The sequence below is a fragment of the Dermacentor silvarum genome, chromosome 8 (assembly GCF_013339745.2).
Source record: "Dermacentor silvarum isolate Dsil-2018 chromosome 8, BIME_Dsil_1.4, whole genome shotgun sequence".
NCBI classification, from domain to species: Eukaryota; Metazoa; Arthropoda; class Arachnida; order Ixodida; family Ixodidae; genus Dermacentor; species Dermacentor silvarum.
Genome location: NC_051161.1, coordinates 180,263,914 through 180,289,162, shown reverse-complemented (window position 1 = coordinate 180,289,162; position 25,249 = coordinate 180,263,914). Strand labels below are relative to the sequence as shown.

The 25,249-nt window shown below is 48.3% G+C and overlaps 1 long non-coding RNA gene across 1 annotated transcript in view; it reads right to left on the bottom strand.

Annotated features, from left to right (window-relative positions):
* Positions 1–22,171, bottom strand: part of LOC119461890 (uncharacterized) — a 61,578-nt gene extending 39,407 nt beyond the window's left edge. Inside the window, exons 1-2 of the long non-coding RNA XR_005194097.2 lie at positions 21,681–22,171; positions 16,240–16,446 (exon numbers count right to left, since the gene is read on the bottom strand). This is a non-coding gene — a long non-coding RNA (uncharacterized LOC119461890). The remainder of the gene's footprint in view (positions 1–16,239; positions 16,447–21,680) is intronic.
* Between the last annotated feature and the right edge of the window lie 3,078 nt (positions 22,172–25,249).

The window sequence follows — 25,249 nt, the reverse complement described above, 5'->3', positions numbered from 1 at the left end:
CACGTCTGATCCACTTGCTATAAAAGCCGCATCGCAGAATCTTCGCTTCAGTGGGCACGGCGGACCAACCCTCGGCATGTTGCCTTACGAGCACCTTTTTTGGTTCGCGCAGGCCTTCCTTTTTCAAGTTGGAATTGCCGCGCATTTGGATCTACCCGCCTACAACAGCAGTGTTGACACGTGCAGCTATGATCAGGAAGCGCCGGAGATGTGTTACCACTATCTCCATTGGGCGTGTGACGGCACCGCTGGAGCGCCATCTCCTGGGCTGTTCACGTCTGATCCACTTGCTATAAAAGCCGCATCGCAGAATCTTCGCTTCAGTGGGCACGGCGGACCAACCCTCGGCATGTTGCCTTACGAGCACCTTTTTTGGTTCGCGCAGGCCTTCCTTTTTCAAGTTGGAATTGCCGCGCATTTGGATCTACCCGCCTACAACAGCAGTGTTGACACGTGCAGCTATGATCAGGAAGCGCCGGAGATGTGTTACCACTATCTCCATTGGGCGTGTGACGGCACCGCTGGAGCGCCATCTCCTGGGCTGTTCACGTCTGATCCACTTGCTATAAAAGCCGCATCGCAGAATCTTCGCTTCAGTGGGCACGGCGGACCAACCCTCGGCATGTTGCCTTACGAGCACCTTTTTTGGTTCGCGCAGGCCTTCCTTTTTCAAGTTGGAATTGCCGCGCATTTGGATCTACCCGCCTACAACAGCAGTGTTGACACGTGCAGCTATGATCAGGAAGCACCGGAGATGTGTTACCACTATCTCCATTGGGCGTGTGACGGCACCGCTGGAGCGCCATCTCCTGGGCTGTTCACGTCTGATCCACTTGCTATAAAAGCCGCATCGCAGAATCTTCGCTTCAGTGGGCACGGCGGACCAACCCTCGGCATGTTGCCTTACGAGCACCTTTTTTGGTTCGCGCAGGCCTTCCTCTTTCAAGTTGGAATTGCCGCGCATTTGGATCTACCCGCCTACAACAGCCGTGTTGACACGTGCAGCTATGATCAGGAAGCACCGGAGATGTGTTACCACTATCTCCATTGGGCGTGTGACGGCACCGCTGGAGCGCCATCTCCTGGGCTGTTCACGTCTGATCCACTTGCTATAAAAGCCGCATCGCAGAATCTTCGCTTCAGTGGGCACGGCGGACCAACCCTCGGCATGTTGCCTTACGAGCACCTTTTTTGATTCGCGCAGGTTGGTGAAACTTATTGTACTATTAGGAGTGATTTCCGTGGCCTTGTGGTCTTGCCGTGCCCCATGAAGTGCATTGACATTGCTCGTGAAGTGTTTTGCGTGTGCATGCTACTTTTATGCGGGGATGTGGAATTAAATCCCGGCCCTACCACTCAGGAGATGCTAAAGCAGTTGCTGGAAGGCCAGAACACACTAGTTGCTGAAGTTGCAGCACTGAGAACCCAGCAGAATAGTTTGTAGGACTTATTTACTGAATTTAACCGCCGTTTCACTGAGCTGGAAAGGAGAACTGCTCGCATAGACGAAATTGAAAAATCTGTTAGTTTCCTTCGTGAGAAGGTCGTTGACCTTGAGGACAGAAGCAGACATTCTAACCTTATTGTCTTCGGTGTACCTGAAAATTCAAAAGAGACTGAACAGGATCTGAAACAGAAAGTTGTTACTGAGGTTTTTTGCGAAAAGCTAAACGCGTCCTTTAGATCAGTAGGAAGAATTCACCGCCTTGGAAAGATGGGTAACCTGAGACCTGTGATAGTATATTTTCAGGATTATAATGAAAAAGAAGAAGTATTGAAAAACGCATATAAGCTAAAAGGAACAAAGTTATCCATCCAGAATGAATATTCGCCTAATACATCGAGGAAACGGAAGGTTTTGTGGAATAGCGCCAAAAGCAAAAGGAACAAGGCAAGAGAGTAACACTTACACATGATAAACTGCGGATCGATGGTGATCTGTATTATTGGGACGAAAGCAAGAACTGCCGTGTTAAAATGCCGAGCCGCGAGAAGCGTTCCTATGAAAAGTGACAAGAGCAGACTCAAGAATCTGACTTTCGGCTCCTAAACATAAATGCACGCAGCGTTGTAAACAAAGCTACTGAACTTGAATTCATCCTTCTAAGTTATGTTCCCCACGTCATTGTAATCACAGAAACGTGGTTGCGCAGTGATATTGATGATGAAAATGTTTTTCCTCCCTCGTATCAAGTTTTTCGAAAAGACAGACGTTCACGGGGAGGGGGAGTTGCAGTACTTGTGAAAAAAAAATATACCTGCTTTACTGACGCACCAAATTGATAACCACGAAAGTATCACGCTGAAGTTATCACGTCAGCAACGCTCTTTATTTCTGATTGCAGTTTATCGTGCGCCCGATTCTCTCTCTGAATTTTGGCATCGGCTGTGTGATCACGTGGCGAGCTTTCAGAATGACAGAATCATTTTAGCTGGGGATTTTAACCTTCCAAATGTCGATTGGAATCGGCCATTCTCGAATAGTGACAAATGTGAACATGTTTATTACGTGTTTGACATTATGCTCAGTGCTAACATTCACCAGATTGTTAGTCAACCAACTCGCATTCAAAATAATTCTGCTTCTATACTCGATCTTATCTTTATCAGCCGTTCGATTGAAAATTACAGTATAAATGTAGAGGAAGGCATCTCTGATCACCGTATGGTGTCTCTTACGTGCTCCCTCGAGGTACAAAAAACAATTGTCACTCCAGTTCTGATTAAAGACTTCTCTCATGCTAAGGACGAAAGTATTCTGGACTATCTGCTTCATAACCTCGATAACTTTCACGGACACTACATCGAATCACTGTGGAATACATTTAAGGGCCTGTGTGCGTACTGTCTTGATAATTTCGTGCCGAACAAAATTAAAAAAACACGCAAAAACAATCCTTGGATAACAAGGGATATATTGCACCTCAAACGAAGAATTAAACGACTAAAACGAGCAAAATCAAATAATAACACAGTGCAAATGGCACTGACAGGGTTGAAATAGGCAATCTATAACGCTAAGCACCATTACTTCAACTACACGTTTCCTAATTTCATTAGAAATTCTCCTGAGAAGTTTTGGCGGTACCTTTCCACAAAAAAGAAGTCAGTTGATCGCATTGTGTGCGATGGTGTGACTATCGATGACAAACGTAGTATAGCTGAGAAGTTCAATGACTACTTTCACAGTGTTTTTTCTAGCCAAACTGAACCGTTACAGCGGAGCCTTAAAAACGGCTACGAAATGTCTAACCTTATATCAGAACCCGGTGTTGTTTCTATGTTACTTAATTTAAAGACAAAATCTTCACCTGAACCTGACAATATACCGAACCACTTTCTTCGCCGGTATGCCGAGATACTTGCTAAATTTCTTGTCGTTATTTTTCGTGCGTCCCTGTCCACAGCTAACATTCCTACTGATTGGAAAACTGCTAGAATCGTTCCTGTCTTCAAAAAAGGAGACACCATGCTATTAACAAACTATCGACCAATCTCATTGACGTCATCATGTTGTAAAATTCTGGAGCATGTCATCGTGAAATACATAAACAAGTTTTTAGACGATAATAACATAATAACCCCATTTCAACATGGTTTTAGAAAGGGGCTCTCCACAGTCACCCAGTTGACCACAGTTGTTCATAGTTTCGCCTCGGTTCTGGATAAGTCGGGTCAGGTTGACGTTATATTTTTAGATTTTAAGAAGGCATTTGATCTTGTATGCCATGCAAAACTAATCTTAAAGCTTCAGTCTCTAGGCTTACCCGAATTCATAGTTTCTTGTATTGAAGCGTATTTAAGCGACAGAATGCAGTTTGTAAGTATTGATGGCCATTACTCACAGCAACTACCAGTGAGATCAGGTGTACCACAAGGAAGTGTCCTTGGGCCCTTGTTGTTCTCAATATACATAAATGATATTGTTGATGTAATTAGTGAGCCAGTTTGTATCCGACTTTTTGCTGATGATTGTGTGTTATTTAATGAAGTCAAATGTTCTGAGGATCAAGCATTGCTTAATTATAATTTACAAAAAATTCATAAGTGGTGTGAACAATGGGACATGGTTCTTAATGTCCAGAAAACTGTTTTCATGAAAATAAGTAGAAAATTCCATTGTTGCTCCTTTCCGTACTCGCTTGCATCACAGCCACTTGTTGAGGTCACAAACTTCAAATACCTAGGTGTAACCATAACAAACACATTGAAATGGAATTCACACATATCAAAGGTTTGCGCGTCCTCCTTTCGCAAACTCTGTTTCCTCAGACATAAATTAAAACAAGCACCGGTCGAGGCAAAAAAAGTTAGCATATACGTCGCTTATTCGACCGAAGCTTGAATATGCAGCTACTGTTTGGGATCCGCACATGAAGCTTAACATCGATGCACTCGAGAGGATCCAGCGGAAAGCTATCCGGTTTATTTATTCAAAGTATCGACAGACAGACTCCCCGACCACCTTAATGCGTCAACATGGCATTCAAACATTGCAGCTTCGGCGCAAAATTCAGAGATTAAAGTTTCTTTTTCAGCTGAAGCACAGGAAACTAGCTTTAAATCCAGATGATTACATATCGCCCCTCCTCACCCGAGAAACAAGGCATCGCCACGCTGAGTCCCTTACCCCTTTCAGCGCCAGAACTAATGCGTTCAAATTTTCTTTTTTTCCACGCACGGTAAATGAGTGGAACATTCTTCCATCGGCGTGGTTACACAGCACCGAGATAATCGAGCAAATGGTTACATAGCACGTAGTTTTTTTTTCTTTTCTTCTTCTTTTTTCTCTTTCTGCTTTGTAGGTATCTTGTTTCCTTATGCGCTCATTTGTTATTGGGATGTTGTTGCCTTGTTTTTGGTGCAGTATTTGGTACCTTTTCGCTACCCTGATTGTATAACCTAACCTAACAATTGGGTCCTTTATTGTAGAGCTTATAGGTGTGTAAAGGCATCCTCGTTTAATTTCGGTTTGTTGCCAATCTTTCTGCCTTATTTGGTTTTTGTTGTTGTTCTAGTACTTGGTGCAATTCTATTGATCCATCTGTATTGTATGTACGCGTATACTTGTATTACTTTATTATACCCACTCCTGCTAGGGCCTCTTGATGGCCTGCTGCAGTATTTTCTAAATAAATAAATAAATAAATAAATAAATAAATAAATAAATAAATAAATAAATAAATAAATAAATAAATAAAAATGTGCTTTAAAGTCAGGTTAACAGCGCAAGGCCACCAGAGAGGACAGAAGAGAGAACAGAGCGCTGTGTAGCATGCGGTTGAAGCGGTTGGCATGGAAAAGGTCCGTCATACGAGCAATGAAATTAAGAAGGGTGTGAGATTGGGCTTGTTGGTAAAACGTGCTTTAAAGTCAGGTTAACAGCGCAAGGCCACCAGAGGAGACAGAAGAGTAAACAGAGCGCTGTGTAGCATGCCGTTGAAGCGGTAGGCATGGAAAAGGGTCCGTCATACGAGAAATGAAATTAAGAAGGGTGTGAGATTGGGCTTGTTAACGTGCTTTAAAGTCAGGTTAACAGCGCAAGGCCACCAGAGGAGACAGAAGAGAGAACAGAGCGCTGTGTAGCATACGGTTGAAGCGGTAGGCATGGAAAAGGGTCCGTCATACGAGAAATGAAATTAAGAAGGGTGTGAGATTGGGCTTGTTGGTAAAACGTGCTTTAAAGTCAGGTTAACAGCGCAAGGCCACCAGAGGAGACAGAAGAGAGAACAGAGCGCTGTGTAGCATGCGGTTGAAGCGGTAGGCATGAAAAAGGGTCCGTCATACGAGAAATGAAATTAAGAAGGGTGTAATATTCGGCTTGTTGGTAAAACGTGCTTTCAAGTCAGGTTAACACCGCAAGGCCACCAGAGAGGACAGAAGAGAGAACAGAGCGCTGTGTAGCATGCGGTTGAAGCGGTAAGCATGAAAAAGGGTCTGTCATACGAGAAATGAAATTAAGAAGGGTGTAAGATTGGGCTTGTTGGTAAAACGTGCTTTAAAGTCAGGTTAACAGCGCAAGGCCACCAGAGGAGACAGAAGAGAGAACAGAGCGCTGTGTAGCATGCGGTTGAAGCGGTAAGCATGAAAAAGGGTCTGTCATACGAGAAATTAAATTAAGAAGGGTGTAAGATTGGGCTTGTTGGTAAAACGTGCTTTAAAGTCAGGTTAAGAGCGCAAGGCCACCAGAGGAGACAGAAGAGAGAACAGAGCGCTGTGTAGCATGCGGTTGAAGCGGTAAGCATGAAAAAGGGTCTGTCATACGAGAAATGAAATGAAAGAAATGAACACCGCAAGGCCACCAGAGAGCCACCATCAGCGTTCTGTTTTCTCTTCTGTTCCCTCTGGTGGCCTTGCGCTGTTAACCTGACAGCAATGATTATGTCATCGCTAAGGCAAGGGCTCTGGCTACTTATTCGTTAATTTAGGCTGTATGCTCGTTAATTCACCTGTATATATATATATATATATATATATATATATATATATATACATAATAAAATGGAGGTGTTAATCAGCAAGCAGGCGTGGACGTTGCGTTTTAGAAGGCTATTCAAAAGGCAGGTCTGATTACTGGCGAGCGCCAGCTAGAGCGTCAACAACAACCACCGGCCATCGTCGTCTTTGTTTCCCGGACATCGAAGCGCCTGTCATTCGCATTCAGTACAATTACCCCCCACGCTATAAGGATCCATCCTGGCGGCCTACGGGCACGTAAACACGGGGGGAGGGGGGGGGGGTCGTAGCAGTGCTTGAGTTGGGACACGTGGACAATTTACTGACCGCGACGACGATGGTCAGAAGACGGTTCTAACGGCTCGATGCGGTAATTCATCGGATATGTTTGGTTAAGTACACGATATGGACCCTAGTACTGGGAGACCAGCTTCGCTGGAAGGCCAGAAGTAGTGGACGGGACACGCAGCCAGACTAGCGAGTCAGGAGCATAGCACGTAGTTGTAGCGTATGCATCGTGGTGTTGCTTCTGGCGCCACTGGTCTTGTGATGTGAATGAACGTGCAAGTTGACGGCATTCTCCAGCATATGTAGTTGCTTGAAATAGAGTCATGGACTCTGAGGCGTTGTGTCGGTATAAAAGAATACTGTCCATGGTGCAAGAAAGTTCGCGTCCGTGAAGTAGAAAGAAAGGCGAGGATACAGTTGTGCTTTGAATGGCGGTGTTGTAAGCGAACGTAACAAAAGGTAGCGCTCGGTCCCAATTGGAGTGGTCTGACGAGATGTACATAGCCGTATGTCGCCTAGGCTTCGGTTAAAACGTTCAGTGATCCCATTTGTCTGTGGATGATAGGCACTGGTGGTGCGGTGAATGACGCGGCATTCACGAAGCAATGCTGCGATGACGTCGGAGAGGAACACACAACCACGGTCACTCAGCAACTCTCGATGAGCTCCATGACGAAGGAAGAGATTGTGAAGAGTGAAAGTGGCAACGTCTTTTGCTGTAGACGACGGAAGAAGTCAAGTTTCCGCATACCGTGTCTGGTGATCGACGGCAACGATTATCCAATGGTTACCGTCTGGTGTGCTGGGAAGGGGACCGTATATAGATGTAAATGCCGACGTGGTCAAACGGTCGGGCGGGGCATGGCGAAGGTAATAGTCAGTTTTAGTATTGCAGAAATGGCACCACGCCAAACGCAAAAAAATAACGGGGTCAGACTGCTCATGCTCAGAACGCTATTTCAGTTTTGCGCGTAGCGTGCGTCCGCTATTTTTAGAATATAGCGGAGATGCTAAACGCTCGCTAAGTTTTTAGCTTTGCAAAAATGGCGGCACTGTCGGAATTGACGGCTGCCGCTTCACAGAAATCGTCTTGTCCTCCTGCCTTGTAGGACTCGGTGATTTACAAATAAGTGGTGCTGCTGGTTTTCGCTTCGGATATTTTGGCTTCGCTAACGGCCTACGGCCGATAAGATAGCCTTGTTTTCCCTGCCGATTCTAGGTAAGCACGCTCCACATGCACAGCGAAAGCCTAACTCTGCCTGTAAACACTCGTCAGGCTGAGGCAAGAAATCTGAAAATTATTGTTGCCCAATTTATTTTATTAATAGTTGTTCGCGTGCTTCAATTGTTTTGAACTTACTAACAGCGTCCGATACGTCTCAAAGTTGTTCCCGATTAATTTCCGTGCCCGAGCGCTTGACCGGCTCTTTTGACGGCTTGGGGTGGATCCACACGGCCACTTTGGTTGCCGAGCTGCTCAGTTTGCTGCTTTGACTACTCGTAGCCAGATGGCGCGGCGAAGTTTTGCGCTTAGCGGCGCATCGTTGTCTTACGCTCTACTAAAACTGTATCGAACAGCGTTCCGCAAAGATTTAGCGTGCGTAACACGCTAACGCTAACGCAAACATTTTCCGCAATACTAAACCTCTCTAATAAGGTGGCGGCGGCGTGTTGAGGAGGAGCGTTGCGTCACTGGCACGTGGAACATGACCGAACATACTGTAGAACAAAACGGTACATGCCACGCCAGTAGTACCGTAGCCTAATACGAGAATACGTTTTCAGGAAACCTGCTTGGATCATCGTGGAAAGTGGAGCTGATTTCGGAGTAGAGGTGGTGGGGAATGCCGAGGAGCCCCTTACGGCCGCCGGGGGTGTAATTCCGGCGGTACCGCACGTCTTCCCGAGTGGTGAAGTGCTGAGTCTGCCGACGAAACGTCCAGGAAGTGGGAGCAGGAGTCCGGCCAGACAGAAAGTGTGGAATGGAAGGCTGCCACGGGTCCTTGCGCTGCTCATTTGGCATGTCAGAGATGGCGAGAGTGGGGGTATCGTAGGTAGTATTTGTGAAGCACACAGGGTCAGGAGGCAGGGGCGAACGGGAAAGGGCGTCTGCGTCCGAATGTTTCCGACCAGAGCGATACACGACGCGGATGTCGTATTCTTGGAGGCGTAATGCCCATTTGGCGAGGCGACCACTTGGATATTTCAGTGACGACAACCAGCACAGGGCGTGGTGGTATGTCACTATACGTCACATGGGCGCCCGTACACGTAAGGACGTAATTTCTCGATGGCCCAAATTATGGCAAGACATTCTTTTCAGTGACAGAATAGTTGCCTTCGGCTTTGGTGAGAGTTCGGCTTGCATAGTCAACGACGTACTCTTCAAACCCATCTTTCCGTTGAGCAAGAATAGCGCCTAACCCGACACCGCTGGCGTCCGTGTGGATCTCAGTGGGCGCAGAGGGGTCGAAGTGTCGCTGTATAGGAGGCGACGTAAGGAAACGGCGCAATTCGTTGAAAGCGTCGTCGCAAGCAGGAGACCAAGCCGAAAGGTTATTACTGCCAGCGAGGAGCTTGGTCAAAGGGGCGATGATCATAGGGAAATTGCGGATAAAGCGTCGTAAATAAGAGCATAGAGCGATAAAGCTGCGGAGATCTTTCATGGTAGTTGGTTTGGGAAATGCTGAAACGGCTGTAAGTTTGGCACGGTCGGGGAGAATACCGTCCTTCGAAACAATATGCCCTAGAATCGTAAGCTTTCGAGCAGCGAAGCTCCTTATTTCACAGTACAGTTATCTCCCCCGCGAAAAAAGAAGCCGTCCCGGCGACCTAGGGGTAGGACAAGACAGGCGGATCATAGTACGGCTTGACACGCTCGACATGCACAATGTCGCGTCCTCGACGGCGATGATCCAAAGATAGCTCGAGCGGTTCCACGATATAGTTGACTGGAGACGTTTGCTCGATCACACGGTAGGGGCCCTGGTACTTCGACGCGAGTTTCGGTGACAGTCCAGGGGTAGGGGCTGGAACCCAAAGCCACACTAGCGAGCCAGGAGCATAGGATGCAGGAGCATGTGAAGTTTCTCGATGGTGCTTCTGGCGTTGCTAGCCTTCTGACGTAAATATACGGCATAGCTTGCGACACTCTTCAGCGTGTGCAGCAGCTTCAGACAAGGTAGTGGTTTCTGTGCTGTCAGGGCGGTACGGAAGGATAGTGTCCATTGTGGAAAAAGGTTCGCGTCCGTATAGGAGAAAGAAGGGCGAAAATCCCGTGGTCGTCTGCGTGGCGGTATTATAAGCGTAAGTCAGAAATGGTAGAACATGGTCCCATTTGGTTTGGTCGGATGCAACGTACATGGCCAGCATGTCGCCAAGAGTTCGATTAAAGCGCTCGGTAATGCCATTGGTCTGCGGATGGTATGCAGTAGTGGTGCGATGAATAATGCGGCATTCTTTGAGGAGAGCCTCGATGACGTCGGAGAGGAAGACGCGGCCTCTGTCACTGAGTAATTCCCTGGGAGCTCCGTGGCAAAGGATGATGTGGCGCAGGAGAAACAAGGCGACGTCACGTGCACAAGCGCTGGACAGAGGGGAAGTTTCCGCATAGCGCGTAAGATGGTCGATGGCCACGATTACCCAGCGGTTGCCGTCTGATGTGGTTGGCAAAGGTCCATAAATGTCGATGCCTACTCGATCAAAAGCACGTACTGGGCAAGGCAAAGGCTGCAATGGAGCGGTTGAACGACGAGGGGGATCTTTGCGGCGTTGGCAAACGAGACAGGAGCGGACATAATGACGGATGAATCGGTACATCCCTCGCCAGTAGTAACGAAGGCGTAGACGCGCGTATGTCTTTAGTACACCTGCATGTGCGCACTGGGGATCGTCGTGGAACGCTGCACAAATATCCGAACGTAGATGTCGAGGGATGACAAGCAACCAACCGGGAGGTAGTTACGACGGTATAAGAGCCCGTCGCGAATGGAGAAGTGATGGGCTTGGCGACGTAAGGCGCGATTGGTAGTGGTTGTCGATGCGGTGAACAATAAACTGAGCATTGACACAATCCAAGGGTCTTTCTTCTGCTCCAGAAGGATATCCGTGGCAGCAAGGGAAGACTCGGACAATGGGGCCTTCGGGGAGGTAACCTCGTCTGTCAGTGGCGAACGAGACAAGGCATCCGCATCCGAGTGTTTTCGGCCAGAACGCTACAGCACTCGAATTTCGTACTCCTGCAGTCGAAGCGCCCATCGAGCAAGACGACCGGATGGTTCTTTTAAGGACGACAGCCAGCACAGCGAATGGTGATCAGTAATCACGTCAAATGGGCGGCCATAGAGATACGGGCGGAATTTGGTTATTGCCCAAATTATAGCCAGGCACTCTTTTTCAGTTACTGAATAGTTCAATTCAGGTTTAGTGAGTGCACGACTGGCGAAGGCGACGACGTACTCATCGAAGCCAACCTTTCTCTGAGCAAGAACGGCACCAAGGCCGACGCCACTGGCATCCGTGTGGATTTCTGTTGGAGCGCTTGGGTCGAAATGGCACAGGATTGGGGGAGACGTCAAGAGACGACGCAGCTTCGTGAATGCCGCATCGCAATCTGGTGACCAGGTCGAGAAGTTGTGGTCACCACCAAGAAGCTTCGTGAAAGGTGCTATTATGGTGGCGAAATTGCGGATGAAACGGCGGAAGTATGACGCTAACCCAATGAAGCTGCGCAGGTCTTTCAAGGTCTTTGGTCGCGGAAACTGGGAAACAGCTTGTTTCCAACAACCCAATGGCAGGGCATCTTGGTTTTTCCCGTACGCTCACGAGGATTCAGGAGAAGTATTATTGACCACGCTTGAACGCAGACGTCGCACATTACGTCAATATGTGCCGACACTGCCAGCGACGCAAGACCTACAAGGCCAGCTGGATTGTTACGGCCGATCGGGATGGACTTGTTGGGGCCCGACGTGAACATCCGGAAAGAAGTGGATCATCGTGGCCAACGCTGAAACTAAAGCCCGGGACAAAGATTTTGAGAACATCCTGCTGCGACATGTTGCGCCAGAATTACCGACATAAGAAGGGCGTTTACAGCTGGCCTTACTCAAGAAATCCTGAAATATGTCACTGGTGAATAACCTCCTACCACCCGCACGGCACATGACCGCGCACAGCATTTCTATGTCCGATGCGACATTAATTAGATCGCTGACGGCAATTAGCACTCCTCCCCTGCAAGAATCTTTTGCGATCGGTGCGGAATAGACGAAAATTAGGCAGGTCATCTCTGAGTCACTGATGTCGGTGTTCAACCATGCTTACGTTAGTAGATTGGTACCTGACGATGGCTCTACACGATATCCCGTTTGGGTAGGAATGTTTCAACAGTTGACACGAGAGTACGATGACCGATAAGGGTCAGTTGATTGTTAAAATATTTCTTTACCAGCCTTACAAGCCTCGTCAAAAACGTAACGTTTTGTACCCCCATGCAATGCTTTATACCTCAGTGAAAACGCCTTCGCACAAGCGACAAGGTGTTTCCGGCAATTTTGAACATTACGCGAAAAATCCTCACCAACGCTATATTCAGTACCTTTCAATTTTCAACCTCAGAAAGAAAGAAGCCTGTCTTTGATTTTGAATGAATTAAACGTTGCGATAATGGGCCAATTCACGAGGCGATGGGCATGTTAAATTTCACTTCGTTTTGAGTGTCTAAACGGACAGCGCAATGGCGGATGATTAAGTCTTCAGATTCCGCATAGGTTTCCGAGGGGTTAGTACCCGGGAGACCATAGAATTTTGAGGTTGTTTCGCCGAGACTGATTTTCGGCGTAGTCCAAACGAGCTTCTAACACACTAATCAAATGAGCTGTTTTAGTTGCAGGGGTTTGGTCGGCCTCTAGGCCTGTGCGCACAGAAGGTAGATTTTCGCATCTGGTTTCTAACGCGCTGATACGTGTGGCCATATCACACATATTCTGGTCCATTGAGAGCAGGTGGCCCTTAAACTCTTGTACTTCTTTAACCAATGCGGTCTGATCAGCACACATCTTCATTACTTTGGCAATGAATGCGAAATAAAGATTGATTGAAGGATATAGCGTCTATATTGCCGGGACCAGGGTTGCTCTCAATGTCCCCGAACAGCAGTAATAAGGCACTGGGCAATGATAACGAGGCAGGGCTCGGGAGCTGCACCAAAAATGTGTTACTACTTTTTATACAGCGATGCTGTTCCCCGAGGATCGTGTACGCGTGTAGAAAAAACTATCATCATCAGCACTGGCTCGAGCGTCTTCTTCCGCAGCTGGCTCGTTGGCGCCCCTCGATTGCTTAAATATAAGGTAATTTTAAAGTGATTTACAACAATATAATTAAAAATAAAATTTAAAAATTGGTTCTTAAATATGCAGACTATACTTGAAAATTACATTTAGCAAAGACTGAGGCTTTTTAAGGCAGCTTTCAAGCCACTGCTCCCGCGTTCGTCGTCGATCTGCTTCCACAGTTGGCAGCGTTGGCGCTAATCATTCCAGCGTAGAATTCTATTCTGTCGTCATAATGGGGTATGATCCATTATTTAAGGGGGTATGAGCCATTCATTACTCTCAGGGGATATTCTAGTTGACATTAGGCGAAAAAAAAAACGAAGCTAGGCAGGCCATGTAATGCGTAGGATAGATAACCGGTGGACCATTAGAGTTGCAAAATGGATACCAAGAGAAGTGAAGCGCAATCGAGGACGGCAGAAAACTAGGTGGGGTGATGAAGTTGGGAAATTTGCAGGCGCAAGTTGTAATCAGCTAGCGCAAGACAGGGGAAATTGGTGATCACAGGGAGAGGCCTTTGTCCTGCAGTGGACATAAATATAGGCTGATGATGATGATGATGATGATGATGAGCCATTCATGAGCAACTGACGACGTGTCCTAACGCGTTTGAGCAACGCCGCCGCGAACGCGCTGGGGAACGGGCTCGTCGTAGACGTGCTGATTCTAGCGTGAGAGCTTCCGAAGCCCAGGCGAAACGTCAACGAACAGCCACGGTCCCCGATTTGAGGGAGCGTGATGTTGAGACCAAACGCCAGTTAAGAGCCGCTGACCCCGAGTTGTACGAGCGCGATGTTGAGGTCAAAAGTCAGCGTCGTCTTGCCCTCCAGGAACCCGACAACATTGGTGCACGCCTCGGCAACGCTAGCGCCAACTTCCCCGGTGCGACGGTCAGGTTTCTACACGAGTTTCTCAACCGGAACGTTCATGATAGACACGTTCGGTTGGGTGATGCCCAATGACGATACGCCCATTGTCATCGTGGCGGCAATATTCACTGCAGCAGACCCACCATAGTCACAGCTTGGCTGGCCTCCATCTTCACAGTAGCGAAGAGCCACGGACCCCGATTTGAAGGGTCCTTGGTTAGTGGAGGGGTTCTGATTTTTTTAGAAAAGGCTAAGAAACAGCATTACCAGATGAGTTACGGCGGCAGGGCAAACGTCGACATTTGAACATTTTGAGCAGATGAGTTCTCACGCGTTCAATGAGCTGTTTATTGGAGCGCAGCTCTCAGGCGCCCGTTCCTGCGGCGAGCGTCGGCGTTTTCCGACGGCGTAGTCAAAAGCGCGAGACACACGGTCCGATTCGGTGTCCGATCCGGCGTCCGACGCGCCGGAACCGAGGCGTTTTGCCGTGCCGAAGCGCCGGATCGGATGCCCGGCGTGCGACAAACTGGACAGATTTTCACCGTCCGACGCGTCCGACAATCGCACCGTCATTTGGCCCCAGCCAATGACAGCGCGCCTGGCATGTGACGTTCTCTGACGCTCCCTCCAGAGAGGCGGGGCCGGCGGGCCGGTTTCTCGTCGCCTCTCTCTCTCTTTCTTTTTTTTTTTTCATGCCGGCTGCAACAGCATTGCTACAATTCGTTTCTGACACGAAATAGTTACCAGTTGGGTAAAATTATCTCGAACCTGTTCCTGTTCTGCAAAACAGCGCCTAGTACTAGCAGCCAGCTACTTGCGAGATCGGCCGGTAGCCGCGATGCGACAGCATTTCGCACGTAGACAGCACACACCGACTGTCTGAGCAAAGCTACTCGCTTAGCTTGCACGCTTGCCCTTCGCATCAACGGCGTCGAGTAATCCAAGTGTATTTAATTACGGGTAACCTACTTGTACAGTGTTATCGTGTTGGCAAAAATAAGCGCACTTCGACGAGCTCGGACTGGATCACAAGAGCCGTCGGCCGTGGCGTCCGCCGAGCTAGGCCTACTGGCCCTATCGCTGGCTGTCGGCGGAGCCGTCAGTGGAGAACACACCACTGCGAAGTGTTTTGTCGTTCGCAAAGACGTAATTTTAGTGACAGTGTTCGCGTAAAGCGAAGCCGCATTGCGAAAGTTGTTTATTTTGTATTTCTCGACGAGGACACGAAGTCTTCCGAGCGTACAAGCTGGGGCGCAAGATCTGGGCGGGACTTTGGCGCCGCTCGCTCGTTCGGATGCCCGTCCCGTGTGCCCCGAATCGTCGTATGCCGCATGCCGGAGCATGCGGCGTCGCACATCGGATCGTACCGATCGTACCGTGTGTCTCCTGCTTAAGGATGGAAAGTGGAAAGGGGGTGCAGCGGAGGCGGAGGGTATGGCGAAATAGCTATGGCCAGAGTCACCCGAGAGGGCTGTCGGCGGCGGTTGCTGTGAATCGCGCCCACGCGTCACCCACGCGCTGGCTCTCGCGATCTCCAGATTAGGCGAGGCAGGCGCGCCACACTTCACTCGTTTGCAACGTGCCGCAGGAGGAAGATTGTCCGCGCCCGCCAATATACCGCGAAATGAAAATGCATATGTGCGTAGGTGCGCTCAGATTTCGCATTAGGGAGTATTGTAATCGTCGGTGAATTTTTATTGCAATAGCAATTATATAAACACTCCAAGCGGATTTATGCCGTTGGCGTTGCCATCGCCGTGAGGTTCCGTATAGAGTCCAACGGCGATGAAACCGTCGCCGCGCACCGTATGCTGTATGTGCGAGTGAAAGTGCGCGAGGCACGCGCGCATTCACGTGGAGCGAACGCACGGCCAAGAGCAAACGCGACTTCTTCTGTCGCGTGAAAGGGAGTGGGGGGAAGGGGAGGCGACGTTTAGCTGCGGCACCAAGTGCATATTTATGTAAAAACGTGGCGAGAAGGTGGTAAAGACTTCCGACGCTGCTCGACGAGTGTCCCGTTCTGATGTGGTCGAAAACCTCCGAGCCGCCGCCAGAGGCACCGGCAATAGTCACCAACGCTGCGCGCGTTCGGTGCGAACGCGGGCAAAACTCCGACAGCGTCGACAATAGTTCTGCGCGTTGCTGGTACTGCTGCCTGTACAAGTTTATGCAGCTGATAAAACTACTATCCGTACTCCGTATCGCTCTCTACTAATTTGCTATCGCAATTGATGCTTCACCTTTCGGGTGAAACTGCAACATTTTTTTATTAACGCAGTAAGGCTTACGTGCTGGCATAGCCGGCTTAGTCCGCGCAGCTTGAATGATCCTGTGTACTGGGAGTTCTCAAGCTTCAAGAAGACAGGCACTTCCGGCACGTAGCTCCTGTGCAACAGCAGGCTTTCCACCAGTGGTGTGCGGCAGTACAGGCGCCGCTGCACTGCTTGGGTGAGGAGCCCACGCTCCATATCTGCAACACGGACTCAGGCGGGCGACTGTAACATATGTGAAAAGTGAGCACGAGAGAAGTTGAGTAAAGCAGTTGGAAATAAAGGCACAACACTGCACGCCCAACGAGTTCTATTTAGGCTGTGTTCTCGTGCGTCTAAGGTTCTGCTGTGAAATGTGTTGGTTCTGTAAAGAATATGAATCTAGCGCACGTTTATTGTAATCCAGTCTATTATAATAGCGCCACGGCAGTACAAATGCGCCAAGGTTTTCTTTGTTTGTAAGATTATAGTGGGCGAAAGGAGGCGGCCCGCGGCAAGCGCTCAAACACGGAAGTGAGCTCCAACACGAGCACGCTTCGTTGTCATCCTTCCACCGTGTTCACTGTCGATGCGTGGCTTTGAGCCACCTTAGTGCAGTCATTGCGTCGTCGCAATTTTAATGCTATCTTACTCCCCCTTGCGGTATCTTTCTCGCCAACTTGAGTCGCCCTGAGTAGGGTAGAGCACCGGACTGCTGCGCTGGGAAACCGCGTTGGAGATCAATATGGGTCACTGGATGCATGGGCTTCTCTTGAATGACTGGGTATGTGCCAATGGGAGTTAGCCAGTCTACAATTTACGGCAGCTTGGGCTTTGGGCAACTCTCGAATTCCGCCTGAAATAGCGCTCCAATGATGTCGGTTCCATTGCATGCACTTTCAAGTATTCCGGCACAACACAATTCTGACGGAAAATGTGCCTATGCATCGTTTCAAAGACTTACATACATGAGCGCTCAAGTGCAACTCTCGTGTGTGTCCTTGTACTAGAAAAACTACATTTTGTAAAGCTTAACACATTTGGCGAGTCTAATCTTACATATTTTTTCTAAGGCAGGTTCAGGTGGGACACATCCCTGATGCTTTTGCGAGTAAGTAAAACGTTCTTAGTTTTGCGGAATGGTGCAATAAAGCACAGCACGTGGTGTTTACCGTGCTGAGTGATTTAAACGCAATAATTTACGTGCATGGCCTCCGCAACTTTTTCCGTGCGCTGCTTTATCGCTTTAACGCCGTCGCCATAGCGTTTCAATCACTGAACATAGAGCAACGTTTCTTTATTTCCAGTGTACGACGTGGCCATTGTTTCGGGTAGTTTCTTCTTGTTACGCTGTGTTATTCATAAAACAATTGTCACATGCGAAAACTATGATGGTGGAGACGGAGGGGCCACATGGGCCTTTTTTACCCAGTGCATGGTACAGGAGCCTTTTTTTTTTGCACTCCGCACCAATCGATCATATCGGCAGGGATGGAACCCACTACTACATCGCGGTCGCCAGCGCAATTTCATGGCCACTAGCCATACACACAAAAGCGTGTTTACGGATCTTCGGGTCAGAAAAGGGGAAAGAACTGCAGTCTCTTTTATATACGTCTGATGAAGTCAATTCCCTCTTTCTGATTGGTTCGTAGTGCAGAGTACTTTCATAGGGCAGAATCCATTCGCTATATATATATATATATATATATATATATATATATATATATATATATAGTCCTGCACGCGGCAACCCTTTCCTCCTCTCCAGCCTGGGCGAGCTGGCGCTACGCTGCCTGAATGCGTTGCTGTCGCACGCTGCCGAACAATTTGTAGATGTTTTAGCTGTTTCTCCGTGAAATATATGTGTGGTGTGTCAGCTCACACAGCGTTTCCCGCGAACCACTGTGTAGTCTTTCGGTGCAGCACTAACTACAATGCGAGGAAATTTCCCTTGGGTGTGCAAACAAGCGACGCGCTTCATGAGCTGCAGTGAGTGTCAACTATTTTGGCTGCATTGGGCCGAGTACAGCTCAAACCAGAGCAATCGTGTCGTTGGACACGACCTCATTCTAAACAATCTTGCATCCTCTCGATGCGGAAAACGCATGTACGATTACGTCCGAGCCTTTTTATCTGACCCCACGGCCATCATCGGCCTAGGTGAAATTCGGTCAAAGATGATGAAACTTTCCGGAAGAGGCACTCCACAGGGTTCGATTCTCTCACCCACCCTGTTGAACATAGCGATGGCAAAGTGGTCACTAAGGCACAGTGGTCAGCAAAGCGCGTGACTTCGGCACAACGGAAGGTCGTTACACCCCACAGTGTTACATAGGGCGCGTATCGGCTGAACCGTGGTAATGGACGCGGTAATGTTGTAGCCGGAATGCTCGCTAACCGGGCGCCATTGGAAGAGCTGTCCAACCCAGACGACGCACCGACAGAACCACTGAACTACACTGAAACTCTACAATATTACAGAGATAGCAGGAGACACTTCCTCCCACCACACCAGTCTCTTGACCGAGAAGATGCCATCGCATGGCGACAACTTCATCCACTCCCTTGTCTTCACCTCTTCTACCCCACATAGTGCCGCTACTGCGGAGCAGAGCCCATCCCTCCCGGTTACTCCCGTATTCCTGGCAGACTGCAGCTTCGGCCCGCACGAGCAGCGGGCACGTGGAGTGGCTCCACCCTAGGCCCCACCTCATGAATGCTCTCAACTCGACGAAGCGAACCGGTGAATTGCCAGTGTGACGGGGAAAATGTTCTCACTCGCTTGGCGTGAGAACTAAAACATACATCTGCGCACTCGTATACGGCGAAACCACTGAAAAAAATAAAAAATAAAATAAAAGCGCCAATTGTTATAAAATATTTGCGTCAGCCACCAGCATCGTTCTCACGCATGTCAAGTCTAGCAGATTTGAAATCACTATGCTATGTCTACGCTAGCCTTCTCTATGAGACTGATGGCGTTACACAGCGATCACTGCGGTTGCTTTAACTTCGGGAGTCCCTCAGGGCAGCGTCCTAGGCCCTCTACTTTTCCTAATTTACATAAATGATCTGCCCAATAACATTTGTTCAAGTATAAGACTATTCGCTGATGATTGAATTGTTTACAGAAAAATAAAGGTCTCAAGATGATCACGCTATTCTGCAAAATGACATTAGCGTAATAAGTATGTGGTGTAGTGAATAGCAAATGGTTCTAAACTCGGCCAAATGCAAACTTGTTTCGTTAATCCGCAAAAAAAAAATCCAACTCAGAGTTTTCCTACTATATTGACAACTCTGTCATAAATCGTGTGCAGTCATACAAGTATCTAGGAGTACACTTGACTCACAGTCTTTCGTGCCCCCCCCCCCCTCCATTACTGCTATCTGTGCTGAAGCGTCCAAAACACTGGGCTACATTCGACGCGACCGGCGTAACACGCCACCTAACATTCGCAAGTTGGCGTACCTAACGTTCGTTCGCCCACAGTTGGAATTCGCGTCATCGATCTGGTCCCCCACCAAGATTACTTCGAGTGGTCGTTTCAGAGCGCTCTGGCCGTGCTACAAAAGTGGTGAAAAACGACTTTAAAGCTGTATTACGACAATAACCGGGTATGCAAGTGATGATCCTGCTTCGTTATCATCAGAGGGACCCGTCTCTGCAAGCGGTAACGCTTAGTAACCGTTTTACACGACCTTTGTAGCGCTACCAGAGCGCTCTAACACGACCAGTCGAAGATGCCGTTAATCTCTAACTCAGAACGCGTACAAAGCCGGGCTGCCCGGTTCATGTCTGGAAATTGTTACCGCAAGTCTAGCATTACGAAAATTAAACTTGAGAATTCACTGCACCTTCTTGAAATTCGTCGTTCCGCTTCACTTTTATGCTCGCTTCATGGATACATTAACCACACCAGGACACCTGTCTTACCCTTAAAAACTCCACTGCGCTTGTCTCGGCGGTTCCATAATCACGTTAGCATCAAGCGTATGTTTGGTAAGACACAAGCGTATAACTCATCAGCATTGCCGCGTGCCATTTCACTTTGGAACGATCTTCCTGACGATGTCGCCTTCATTACAGACCGTGGAGCATCCCATAGCCGTCTGCATGAACATTTCATGCCTGCGTTCTAACTGTTTAACCATATTTATTTGTTCCCGCCTGCTTTTTCTTTGTCCCTGTGGAAATTAATTTTATATTAAGCATTGTATAATCTATGTTTTAATCTATCTATCTGTATTCTCAATTGAGTATGAGCATTGTGATTATAATAAGCATTTTTTGTACACACTTTAGCTCATGTTCTTATTTTTTTGCGTGTTAGGATGCCTAGTAAATCCACGGTCACTTTGCAATTTACCGCACATATGTATCCTATCATTTTTTTTCTGTATTTGTCACCATATGTAATGTTATAATTAACCATGTAAAGCCCCCCTAATAAATAAATAAATAAATAAATAAATAAATAAATAAATAAATAAATAAATAAATAAATAAATAAATAAATAAATAAATAAATAAACATGATACATATGAGCTTTGTGCTTCGGCATTGTCTTTTTGCCCTTTAAAGCAGTAATATTTGAAGGGGACCTCATAAAAGGAATCCGGCGGCTATCTTAGCGGACACAATTACCGTGAGATGGGCTAATTAGTTGTGAATAGAGGCCGGGACGAACAAGACCGCACAAAAAAAAACGAAAGAAAACTTGGCTCTCATTCACTTTCGAAACATGTGGGCAACAGCGCAAACAGACGACCACAAGAAGGGAGACACAAGCGCTGACTAACAACTGGTTTTATTGGCAAGTATAGCACACCTTATCAATACCAGAGTGAAGCAAGGGGACAACATATCAAGGGTGAAAGCAAGCCAACCACGCAGAGAAGAAAATAACTGATAGAGTTTTGTTGCGCTTGGTTGGCTGTATTGCGATTGCGTTGTTGCCTCGCGCAACCAGAGCGCAGTCGAGGATGGCAGAAAGCTAGGTCGGGTGATGAAGTTAGGAAATTCGCAGGCGCAAGTTGGAATACGCTAGCGCAAGACAGGGGTAATTGGAGATCGCAGGGAGAGGCATTCGTCCTCCAGTGGACATAAGTATAGCCTGATGATGATGATGATGATAACTGTATTGGCACATACTAGATTTCATTAGAGCTAGAAAATTTGACTCAGTAATTCGTTAAAATTGGACGGCATTCTAATCCAGCATTAGAAAGGTCGGTCAACTGGGTAAAACATCGTTAGATGGTGTGGGCACGCTGACGCGAATAGAGGATAGGAGCCAACGAGGAAGGACGCGCGAGCAGTGGTGCGAGGAACGTGCGAGCTGCGGCCGGCCGGGGCTGGGCTCAATGGCGGCCAGCCGCAGCTCGCGCGTCCTTCCTGGTTCACAGTTGGCTCCTATCCACTATTCGCGTCAGCGTTCCCACAATGGCAAAAATGCAAGCTGCTAAAACTTACCGAATGGAACGAACGAGACTCACCAACTTGACGTTATGCCGCTAAGGCCAAGTGGCACGCTACAGATGAGATACGTCTGGCCTTTGACTATGTCCGGTTTCTTCAAGACTGATAAAACCCGCACTCGACTTCATTATCAGGCGCTCGAAGATAGCGCAGCAGCTGAGGCAGGCGCACATTAGGCAGCCCTGAACGTAATTCGTGAAAGGCACGACGTTCGGTCACAATGGAAAGTACCACGGCTGCTCAACTCGCAGAGAGTCTGCATAGATGCACCTGTCGTTCGTTCATTTGTCTGACGCACTGCGGGTTATACGTGCACTGAGGTGCGATGCTGTTTTGTGGCCGCAGCTCGTGCGGCCGAGAAACTCCGTGCAGTGGGTCCTTTCCTATCAGCGCAGTGTCTGGGCGGCGCCTGTTTTCAATTGGCAAAGCGCTTGCCTTCTTGCACGGATTGACTGATACGAGAGCTCTTGAGATAAAGGTGGTGTCACGCAGATATTTGTACTGAGTGCATATATGCTGAACTTGCTAAAACAACCAGGAAAATATTACGAATGGAAATAATAAAAGTTTCCTTCAGCCCCTTATAAAGAAAAGCTTTCTTGGCGTCTCTCTCGGACATTGGTTACATTTTTTTTTAGTGTCTATCGACGTTGTCGGCACCGTGCGTGCATGTGTCGTGCGATCTTTTTTAATGGAAAGAGATTTCTTCAGTGAGATCTAACCTATGCGATAATGTTTTTCTCTTCACTATTTCTACGTTCAGCACGGAAGATGTATACCTTACAACTTTCGAACATTAAAATGTTTTAAACTTCTGTGGGCTCGTGTGGTGTGTGAAGTGCGCGACACAGTACGGTGGATTCAGAAGACGAGAAGCAGACAAGGAGTGCGCGCGCCGAGGTGAATTCCGTGTTGCCTAAAGACGACAACGTCGAAGAGCGGCCAGCACGTGAACGCGCGACGCAAGAAACAAAACAAAGAAAAAGGGATCCAATCGCAAAAGACCACGGAGCTTCAAGCAGCCAATGAACAAATGACAAATCGGCCAGAGCGGCAGAAAAGCGAGCCGCCGGGAAGAGTTCCAGAAGCGGCACCAGGAGAAGGTCGGCCACCGGACCGGGGGTTGAAGACGGCCGTCGGGTTCCGGACCTGAGCCACCAGGACTTCACCCGGCAAACCCGTTCCTGGACGTCGCCACTCTGCCCGATCGTCTACTGCTACCCGAGGCCGGCGAGCGTCTGTGCCCGTGGGCAGAACGTGAGCTGTCGGGCTACGGGCCCGAGTTCCACAACCAGCTGCCCGGTCAGAACGCCGCCGCCGTCTGCCCGTGCTGCCAAGCCGCCTGACTCCTCTCTCCACGCCACAGCTGCTACGCTCTGTTAACCCGGTCAACGATCCTGTACACCGACCCTTGGTGAGATCGACGCCACTTCTCTAGTCGTCTCGTCTCAGCTTCACCGCCTCGAGACTGTAGTGCGTACTCACACCCGCAGCCATGCCCGAACTTGCCCGATATCATTAGCGTTCTAGCCACATGTGTGTTGTATTATGAGTTCTCTTTGAGTGTTTATCTTATGGGGGGTTTTTTCTCGTTCTAGTTACATTAAACGTTTTGTGTGTGCGTTCCACAAACGGCTTTGTCCTCAATTGGGTTCTGGGAGGCTCCGCCTCAGAGAACCATCTGAAACCCTTAAACGATAGAACCTGTCATCACAGGTCGACAAGCCTGAGGTGCATTTTATTATAGTTTGCATGAGTATACCGCTTTTGTGGAATACATACGCACTTTCTTACCAATGATTTATCTTTGAAATGTCGAGCAACACGTAATGTTTAAATCAAAGTGACTTTTTAGCGGCTGTGTTGTTGCCAGACTTGTAAATGTTACAGAAAAAAGTTACCAATCACAATTGATAATTACTTAATTCAAAAACGTAATTCATTACAGTTACCAAGTACTTCGCTACGAAAATAATTGAGCAATTACAAAAAAGTAATCAATTACCTTAACGTTGCTTCTCTCCATACTTTTTGTAAAATTTTACAAATAGTGTAAATAGAACGAGTTGGCCTGGCTCATTCAATGCGCCCAGAGGTCGGACTTCTAAAGGGTGTGCAAAGCCTCCCATGTTCAAGTGCTCGCGGCCTAGCTGCAGGATGCAGACAGTGGGAGGAACATGAGTCAGGCACAGGTTCCCATCGCTTTGGAATCTCGCGGAATTGAAGTGCACCGTCGCCTCTTATAGCTTGCTTTGCCAAAATGTAACTCGTTAAACGAACTGGTCACAAAAACTACCTAAATTGCATTGAGCGTTACCAAGAAACAAACTAATTGTTTAATTACATATTAACAAGGAACCTAATTGATCACAAGTAATTAATTACGAGTAAGTCATTACTCGCTTCAGAAACCCATCTGAACATCTTGCTCGAAGCAACAACCCCTGTAGTTGAGCTAAAGTGGTGCCACAAAAAGGCGACACGGATGCTGCCACAAATTGTTTCTCGTATGCATCTCTCGCCATGGCAACAGCCCATGATTCGACACCTTTTTGAGTACTCGCATAAGGTTTGTGAAAATTGACGCCAACCCTCGTCCTATCATAAACGAGATTTGGCAGTGCGTGACGTCGCATATCAGTGCGCGCATTCCTTTTGTTACGGATAACGTGATCCCGTGTGCACTGTTAAGTAAACGGTCATCTTTTGCTTGTTGCTGCCTGTTCGCTTTATTGCAGCCTCGTAAGCCGTCACTGCTTGGCCAGTACACCTAAAATATGTTGCTGATATATCATTGCTCACCTATTTTCATATGTAATTAACCTTTTACTTGAACATGGTGTCATCATCATCAGCCTACATTTATGTACTCGGCAGGACGAAGGCCTCTCCCTGCGATCTCCAATTAACCCTGTCTTGCGCTGTCTGATTCCAATTTGCGCGTGCAAATTTCCTAACTTCATCACCCCACCTAGTTTTCTGCCGTCATCGACTGCGCTTCACTTCTCTTGGTATCCCCTCTGTAACTCCAATGTGAAATGACCAGACGCCAGCACTCGTTGAGCCAACAAGGAAAAAGCCTGCTTTATTGTCTTGGGCGCTGTTTATATGCCCCCAGATCGCACAGCAAGGGCAAGGGAATACGGGGAGGCGAAAGTGACGGCCACCACATAATCCGTGATAGCCGCCACGCGGGCGTGTGTGCTGACGTCACAACAATCTTCTCTCCCCCCCCCCCCTTTTTTTTTTCTCTAAGTGAAGAACCGCTCGGAGGGGGGGGGTCTCCGGATCCGAGTGGACCTCCTCAGGGTTGGAGCAGCCTCGAGGGGCCGTTGGCCTGTTGATGCAGGCGATCCCGCTGAAGGTGGGTCCTCTGGTTCTGGACGGCCGGTGTTGCTTTCTGGCCGGATGTCGGCGGGACACGGGACTGGTGAATTGGCCAATGAGCTGTCCGGCAGTCGCACCTTGACTTGGTCCAAGTGACGGCGTACGATCTCGCCCGTAGCGCCATCCGCCGTTACCATCCGGGCGCCTTGCGTTTCCCGGATCGTGGACGGCGTCCA